Source organism: Heteronotia binoei, chromosome 8, assembly GCF_032191835.1.
Source record: "Heteronotia binoei isolate CCM8104 ecotype False Entrance Well chromosome 8, APGP_CSIRO_Hbin_v1, whole genome shotgun sequence".
Classification (NCBI taxonomy): Eukaryota; Metazoa; Chordata; class Lepidosauria; order Squamata; family Gekkonidae; genus Heteronotia; species Heteronotia binoei.
The window spans coordinates 125289326-125297846 of NC_083230.1; positions in this window are offsets into that span (position 1 = coordinate 125289326).

The window sequence follows — 8521 nt, forward strand, 5'->3', positions numbered from 1 at the left end:
GCAGGAGCTCACAGGAGCACAGCTCCGGAACCTTTCTGAGGGTTCCCCCTCCTCTCCACCTTGCCCATTGAATAGCAGGTGCAGCTGCATAACAACGCCTGGATGAGTTCCACCACCTGTTTTTCTACAAAATGACCCCCGGTTGCGCCTACTATTCAGTGGACAAGGTAGGTAATAATAATAATAATAATAATAATAATAATAAGTTTTTATTTATATCCCGCCCTCCCCGCCGGGGCAGGCTCAGGGCGGCTTACAAAGACATGATGTGATATCATTAAATAACAATACAGGTAAAATCAGTTCACAATATAAATACAAATACAAATATAAATATTAATGTTAAAAAGCTAGAACAATACGGTGGTGCTACAGTCTCTATTTATCCAGGCAGCGTTGCATTCAGTCTGGTCACGTCTTGAAGGCTTCTTGGAAGAGGGCAGTTTTGCAGGCCCTGCGGAACGGATTGAGGTCCCGCAGGGCCCGCACCTCTTCTGGCAGCTGATTCCACCATTGGGGCGCTTTTATAGAGAAGGCCAGCTCCCTAGTTGTTTTAAGTTTGGCCTCCTTAGGCCCAGGGATTTCCAAAAGATTTTGTGAACTGGAACGCAGTGCCCTCTGGGGAACATATGGAGAGAGGCGGTCCCTGAGGTAGGCAGGTCCTTGGCCATGAGGTAGGCAGGTGGGGAGGAGGAGGGGGAACCCTCAGAAAGGTTCAGGAGTTGTGCTCCTGTGAGCTCCTGCTGAATCTGAGGCCTGTATATCTCTATATATATCTATATAGAGATATACACCATTGCACTCTTTTCACACGCCAGCAAGGTCATGTTAAAGATCCTGCAAGCTAGGCTTCAGCAGTATGTCGATCGGGAACTACCAGAAGTTCAAGCTGGGTTTTGGAGAGGTAGAGGAACTAGAGATCAAATTGCCAACATTCGCTGGATTATGGAGAAAGCACGGGAGTATCAGAAAAACGTCTATTTCTGCTTCATTGACTACGCTAAAGCCTTTGATCGTATAGCTCACCACAAACTGTGGCAAGTCCTTAAAGAGATGGGAGTGCCAGACCACCTCTCATGTCTCCCGAGAAACCTGTATAAGGGTCAAGAAGCAACTGTCAGAATGGGAAATGGAACAACTGATTGGTTTAGAATAGGAAAAGGAGTTCGACAAGGATGTATATTGTCACCCTGCTTATTTAATTTATATGCAGAGTACATCGTGCGGAATGCTGGCCTGGATGAACATAGAAAGCTGCCTTATACTGAATCAGACCTTCGGTCCATCAAAGTCAGTATTGTCTACTCAGACTGGCAGCGGCTCTCCAGGGTCTCAAGCTGAGGATTTTCACACCTATTTGCCTAGACCCTTTTTTGGAGATGCCGGGGATTGAACCTGGGACCTTCTGCTTCCCAAGCAAATGCTCTACCACTGAGCCACAGTCCCTCCCTTGCTTTCCAGGGTCTCAAGCTGAGGTTTTTCACACTTACTTGCCTGGATCCTTTTTAGTTGGAGATGCCGGGGATTGAACCTGGGACTTTCTGCTAACTGAGCGGATGTTCTACCACTGAGCCAACATCCCTCCACAAATGAAACACAAGCCGGAATTAAAATTGCCGGGAAAAACATTAACCACCTCAGATATGCAGAGGACATTACTCTAATGGCAGAAAGTGAGGAGGACCTAAAGAACCTCTCGTTGAGGGTGAAAGAGGAGAGCACAAAAGTAGGCTTGAAACCCAACATCAAAAAAAGCTAAGATCATGGCATCTGACCCCATCACACCTTGGCAAATAGAAGGGGAAGACACGGAAGTAGTGACAGACCACATTTCTGGGATCCAAGATCATTGCGGATGGTGACTATAGCCATGAAATTAAAAGACATTTGCTCCTTGGGAGGACAGCTATGGCAAACCTGGGCAGTATAATAAAAAGTAGAGACATCACCCTGCCAACAAAAGTCCGTATAGTCAAAGTCCCGGTAGTAATGTATGGCTGTGAGAGCTGGACCATAAGGAAGGCTGAGCGCAGAAGAATAGATGTTTTTGAGATGTGGTGCTGGAGAAGACTCTTGAGAGCCCCTTGGACTGCAAGAAGACCCAGTCAGTCAGTCCTGAGGGAAATCAATCCAGACTGTTCCCTGGAAGGTCAGATGCTGAAGCTGAAGCTCAAATCCTTTGGCCACCAAATGAGAAGGGAGCACTCCCTGGAGAAGACTCTTGAGAGTCCCTTGGACTGCAAGAAGATCCAATCAGTCAGTCCTGAGGGAAATCAACCCTGACTGTTCCCTGGATGGTCAGATGCTGAAGCTGAAATACTTTGGCCACCAAATGAGAAGATAGCACTCCCTGGAGAAGACTCTTGAGAGTCCCTTGGACTGCAAGAAGATCCAATCAGTCAGTCCTAAGGGGAATCAATCCAGACTGTTCCCTGGAAGGTCAGGTGCTGAAACTGAAGATGAAATCCTTTGGCCACCCAATGAGAAGGGAGCACTCCCTGGAGAAGACCCTGATGCTGGGAAAGACAGACGGCAAAAGAAGAAGGGGACAGCAAAAGAGGAGATGGCTGGACAGCCGTACTGATGTAACTAACATGATTTCGGAGGATGGTGGAAGACAGGAGGGCCTGGCGTGACTTTGTCCATGGGGTCGCAAAGAGTCGGACTCGACTGTGCGACTGAACAACAGATAGATAGATAGATAGATAGATAGATAGATAGATAGATAGATAGATAGATAGATAGATAGATAGATAGATAGATAGATAGATAGATAGATAGATAGATAGATAGATAGATAGATAGATAGATATTAGTATTCAGTGCTGGGACTGAGAACAACTCTTGCCTTGAAAACCCTTATGGAAGGTGGTTTGCCATAATTAATTAATTAATCATTGCATGGCCTTTTGTGTGGTATAGCCAGGAGATCCTATGATTATCTGGCAGCCTGAAATTCTAGCTCTTTGAACCTTATGCACCACTAGGTGGTAAGTTATACACACACACACACATATTTCTCTGGTCTGCCCCCTCTGCTATGTGGATGTTATTACTATAAATATATGCATTGTCATCATTATTAGCATTATTGTTAGCATTCCATGGTCCACCCTCTTTGTATATGAATATTATTATAAGTGTTAGCTTTACGGTGTGGTCTCATTTGGAATACTGTGTGCAATTCTGGTAACCGCACCTCAAAAAGGATATTATAGCATTGGAGAAAGTCCAGAGAAGGGCAACTGGAATGATTAAAGGGCTGGAACACTTTCCCTATGAAGAAAGGTTAAAATGCTTGGGGCTCTTGAGCTTGGAGAAACGTCGACTGCGGGGTGACATGATAGAGGTTTACAAGATAATGCATGGGATGGAGAGAGTAGAGAAAGACGTACTTTTCTCCCTTTCTCACAATACAAGAACTCGTGGGCATTCGATGAAATTGCTGAGCAGTCAGGTTAAAACAGATAAAAGGAGGTACTTCTTCACTCAAAGGGTGATTAACGTGTGGAATTCACTGCCACAGGAGGTGGTGGCGGCTACAAGCATAGACAGCTTCAAGAGGGGGTTGGATAAAAATATGGAGCAGAGGTCCATCAGTGGCTATTAGCCACAGTGTGTGTATATATATATGTGTGTGTGTGTGTGTGTATGTATAAATATTTTTTTGGCCACTGTGTAACACAGAGTGTTTGGACTGGATGGGCCATTAGTGTGATCCAACATGGCTTCTCTTATGTTCTTATCAGGGCTTTTTTCTAATAACAAACTATAATGGATGTTATAACCTCTTGAGAAACCATGCCCTCTATTTCAACTAACAAAGCCAGAATGTTATCTAGATTTACGGCACTGTTCACCTACAACAGCAGTCTGCTTTTTATCACCCTCCAGTGTTGTTTCAGCCCTGCTTTGTCCTAACACTAACAAACACTGATCCCTATTTGTGATTCTTTAAAAGGCCTAGTTATTTCAACATTGTCATCATTTGGATAAGCATAAAAAAAAACCAAATATCATTTCTTTATCCTTCTCACCTTATTTCAAACGGAGAGAAAGAAAGCAAATTTCAAATAACATCAAAAGGAGAGAGAGAGAGAGAGAAAAGCGGTGAACAAAAAACATAATAGTTTATCTGTCTCAATTTAAACAGTTTCTCCAGTCAAACATATTAAGAGCGGATCTGCAAGATTACAAAATGGTTGCGTTGTCTGCCTTATGAAACAATCCTGGTATTCCTTGGTGGGCTCCCATCCAAATGCTGTCCGGGAATGACTCTGCTTAGCTTCCAAGCTCTACGCCTGTAAACTGGTTTTTAGCGGTTTACATCTGCGACGCAAAATCCGCGGCTCTTCCTGGTTCTGCGGAGCAGTTGGTGCGAAATCCGCGCAGACGCTGCGCGGTGAAGAGGGACGTCGCTCCGAGGTAAGCTATGTGGGAAAACGCTCACAGAGTGTTGGACTGGATGGGCCATTGGCCTGATCCAACATGGCTTCTCTTATGTTCTTATGGATCAGGCCAATGGCCCATCCAGTCCAACACTCTGTGTCACACAGGGGCCAAAAATCCCCAGACGCCATCAGAGGGTCCACCAGTGGGGCCAGGACACTAAAAGCCCTCCCACTGTGCTGCCCCAAGCACCAAGAGTACAGAGCATCACTGCCCCAGAAAGAGTTCCTACAATACACTGTAGCTAACAGCCACCGATGGACCTCTGCTCGATATGTTGATCCAGTCCCCACTTGAAGCCGTCTATGTTTGCAGCCGCCACCACCTCCTGTGCCAGTGAACAGTAGGGACATCTTACTTGACCCTTTTGACATTAAGGTGGATGATTGATTAAAGGTTTTGCAGTCGTTTACCTTGTTTTTGAACAACTCCTTGAGTGATGAATAGATTCAATGTGCCACCAATGACATATCACCAATTTTCGATGATATGTTTCTTTTGTGGAGATCCCGAAAGAAGACAACCGTTTTGGTTAACCGTCACAGAAACAGTCAAATAAATGGAAACCGTTGCTCGTTTTACAAGGAACAGCTCTTTCAATTTTTTCTTTCTGAGTCATCATTTCAATTTCTCTTTCATCTGCTTTGGGGATATGGAAAACTCCCTGTTGCAAAGCGCGATGGAACCAGTGACTTAAAACTGGGAAATCCCACGGCCCGATGAGAAAGACCCATGTTTTTAAAAGGGATTTATGTTGCTATCTTCGGAGTGGCTATCAGTGGCTATTAGCCACAGCATATTGATGGAACTCTTTGTCTGGGGCAGTGATGCTCTGTATTCTTCGTGCTTGGGGGGGGGGCAACAGTGGGAGGGCTTCTACAGTCCTGGCCCCACTAGTGGACCTCCTGATGGTGACTGGGTTTTGTTGGCCACTGTGTGACATAGAGTGTTGGAGTGGATGGGCCATTGGCTTGATCCAACATGGCTTCTCTTCTGTTCTTATATGACACAGAGTGTTGGACTGAATGGGCCATTGGCCTGATCCAACATGGCTTCTCTTCTGTTCTTATGTGACACAGAGTGTTGGACTGGATGGGCCATTGGCCTGATCCAACATGGCTTCTCTTCTGTTCTTATGTGGCACAGAGTGTTGGACTGGATGGGCCATTGACCTGATCCAACATGGCTTCTCTTATGTTCTTATGTGACACAGAGTGTTGGACTGGATGGGCCATTGGCCTGATCCAACATGGCTCCTCTTATGTTCTGATGTGACACAGAGTGTTGGAGTGGATGGGCCATTGGCCTGATCCAACATGGCTTCTCTTCTGTTCTTATGTGACACAGAGCGTTGGACTGGATGGGCCATTGGCCTGATCCAACATGGTTTCTCTTACGTTCTGCGCTCAGCCTTCTTTATGGTCCAACTCTCACAGCCATACCTTACTACTGGAATACCATAGCTTTGGCTATACAGACTTTAGAAGGGTGTAACTGTTCAGTATTCCACCGTTAAACGTTTTTTATCCCACTGGAAAAACTGGAAACTTTGGGGGAGTGCTGGGAAGTAGGGTGGCCAGATCGTCCCGACCACCCGGGAGAGTCCCGCTAAGGCCCCCAAATTCCCGCCTCCCGGGCTGGCTATCCGGGGACCATTAAAAATCCCGGTTTAGCCAGCGAGAGGAGCCGGCGGAAGCGGGGGGAGGCTGCGCTGCTGCTGCTGCCTCTTCTCCGTAGCTGCTCCTCCGAGATGGGCTCAGCCTGAGCCCATCTCGGAGGAGCAGCTATGGATAAGCGTGGCAAGCCCCGAATCTGGGTCCTTCTAGAACCCTGAGCAGCAACGCTGGAGGAGCAGGAGCAGGCCAGACTTGTGCCCCGCCCCTCCACTCTCTGCAGGGGCAAAGGCGGCCTGCGTGGGCCTGCTTCACTTCTCTGCCCAGCCTGCTTTGCTTCTCCACCCGGCCCCTCTGCTGCGCGGGCGGCAAGGGGCATGCTGGGCCGGCCTCGGCGGAGAAGGAGGCGGCGGCGGCAGCACTGGCGCTGAACTGAGCCGTGGCCGGAGGAGGAGGCGGCATGGCTGCGGCGGAGGCGCGCTGGCCTTCTGAGCCAAGGACTTGGTAAGGCCGGGGGTAATGCGGAAGGCGGGCGGGGAGCTGCGCTGCGCTGGTAGCCGGAGGGAGAGGCCCTCCTCGCCTTCCCTGCTGGCCGGTAGGGTTGCCAATCCCCAGGTGGGGGCAGGGGATCCCCCGGTTTGGAGGCTCTCCTCCCCTTCAGGGTCGTCACAGCCTTGATCTTGGCTCCACCCCTAATGTCTCCTGGCTCCACCCCCAAAGTCCCCAGATATTTCTTTTATTGGACTTGGCAACCCTACCACCCGCGCCTGGCTCGCCAAACACTGCAAGGTGAGCGGGAGGCCGGGCGGGACTCAGTCCGGTGGTGTAGGGAGGGGGGGGCGTTATTCTCAAGATCTTGTATCTGCAAATTGGGGAATACACATGGGGGACCCACCAAGACTTTCAAAGTGCATCTCATTTTGCCCTCCACCACTGTTTCTTCTTTCCCTTCATTGAAAGTTCAAATAGTGTTGCGTATTTTCTTACTTCCTTCTCTCCTTCCCATGCACCAGCCAACCATCCTATATCTGGGTGGGGCTGTGATTGGGTACTAGGGAGAGAGCTTGGCTGCCCTGGGGAGGGAGGTGATTGAATGAGCCTGTAGTTTGGCATCCTGAGCTTCTCCAAGCCTAATTGGAGCAATGAGGGTATGACTTAAGTTTTCAGTTCACTTGCCGTCTGTGGATCACACCATGTTTTTGTTGGTGTAACTCTCTGCCTCGGGCAGGGGGCATTCCCAGGCTGAAAGGGCTCACCTTTGGTTACATCCTCAGAACCACCCACAGCCACTCCAGCACAGAGACCTTTGTTTCAGTTGAGCCAACAGGTGGCTGCCACAGCTCTCCACTGAGGGCTGTGAGGGTGATGGAGCGGCCCTGGGGGCCTGTGCCATTATAACTGGCCTTTATGCTGGTGTAGCTTGGAATCATGCCAATGCAAAGGTCAGTTTACTCCCTGAGCACTCCCCCTGTTTAGGATTGCACTGTAAATTGTCCTTTTCTAGTTGCCAAATCATAGTAGGGCAGGTAACTTGCTCTAGTTTTTGTTACTTTATGGTGGCCGCGAGACTTGACCATGCAAACCCCAGTCTACTGCCAACGGCTTATGAAGATGAAAAAGTTAGTCCATACTTCTTTTTATGTTGCTTGGTTCTGTTTTGCCAACACATCAGTTCAGGAGCCCATTAATTAAAATGCTGATGCCTCTGCCTACGTAAAAGCAGCACATGCTCTGTGCTTCTTCTGTTGTTTTGGAGAATTTGTACCAGTATACCATTAACGTACTGCAGTAGCAATTTCTGAAGGTGTGTAAAGCGGAACTAAATTTATTGTGCTTGGAGCATGAGTAGATGGAAAAAATCAGTTGAAAAAAGGAGGCAAATAACAAGGAACATGTTCAGATACTTGATAGCTCACTATAGGAGCAAGGGAAAGACGTGTACTGAAAGTATATATAATACTGAAATCTGTTGGTTATCTTACAGAATGCAACTAATGGACATGTAGTTTTACTACTTGTGATTGTGGCTTTGGAATTACTGTCTAGAAAGCTCCATTAAGTTCTGTATGGTCAGTAACAATAATAAAGTTAAGCACTTTAAAATTAAGCATTGATGCATGCCATTTAAGACCATGCTTAACTATTTAATTGAAGTTAATAGGACTGAAGTGTTTAGCTCTGGCTAGATTGTGCCAATATATCAGTGTCTTTGCAAATGTTAAAATGCTTCCCAGCTATGGATCTCTTGATTAAAGGTATGCAAACCCCCTCCCCCCATATTTCTTGGTTCGGGTCTGTAGGATTAAAAAAAAATCCAGTATTTAGTGATCCTTGCTTTTGCTTGTGACTGCTGAGGCTCTTTTTTTTTTTTTTAATCTTGTTGCAGCTGGAGATAGCAGATCTTGCAAAGTTAGTAGCTTATAGCCTGGTGGGTGGTTGTTGCTCACTCACTTCTGTCT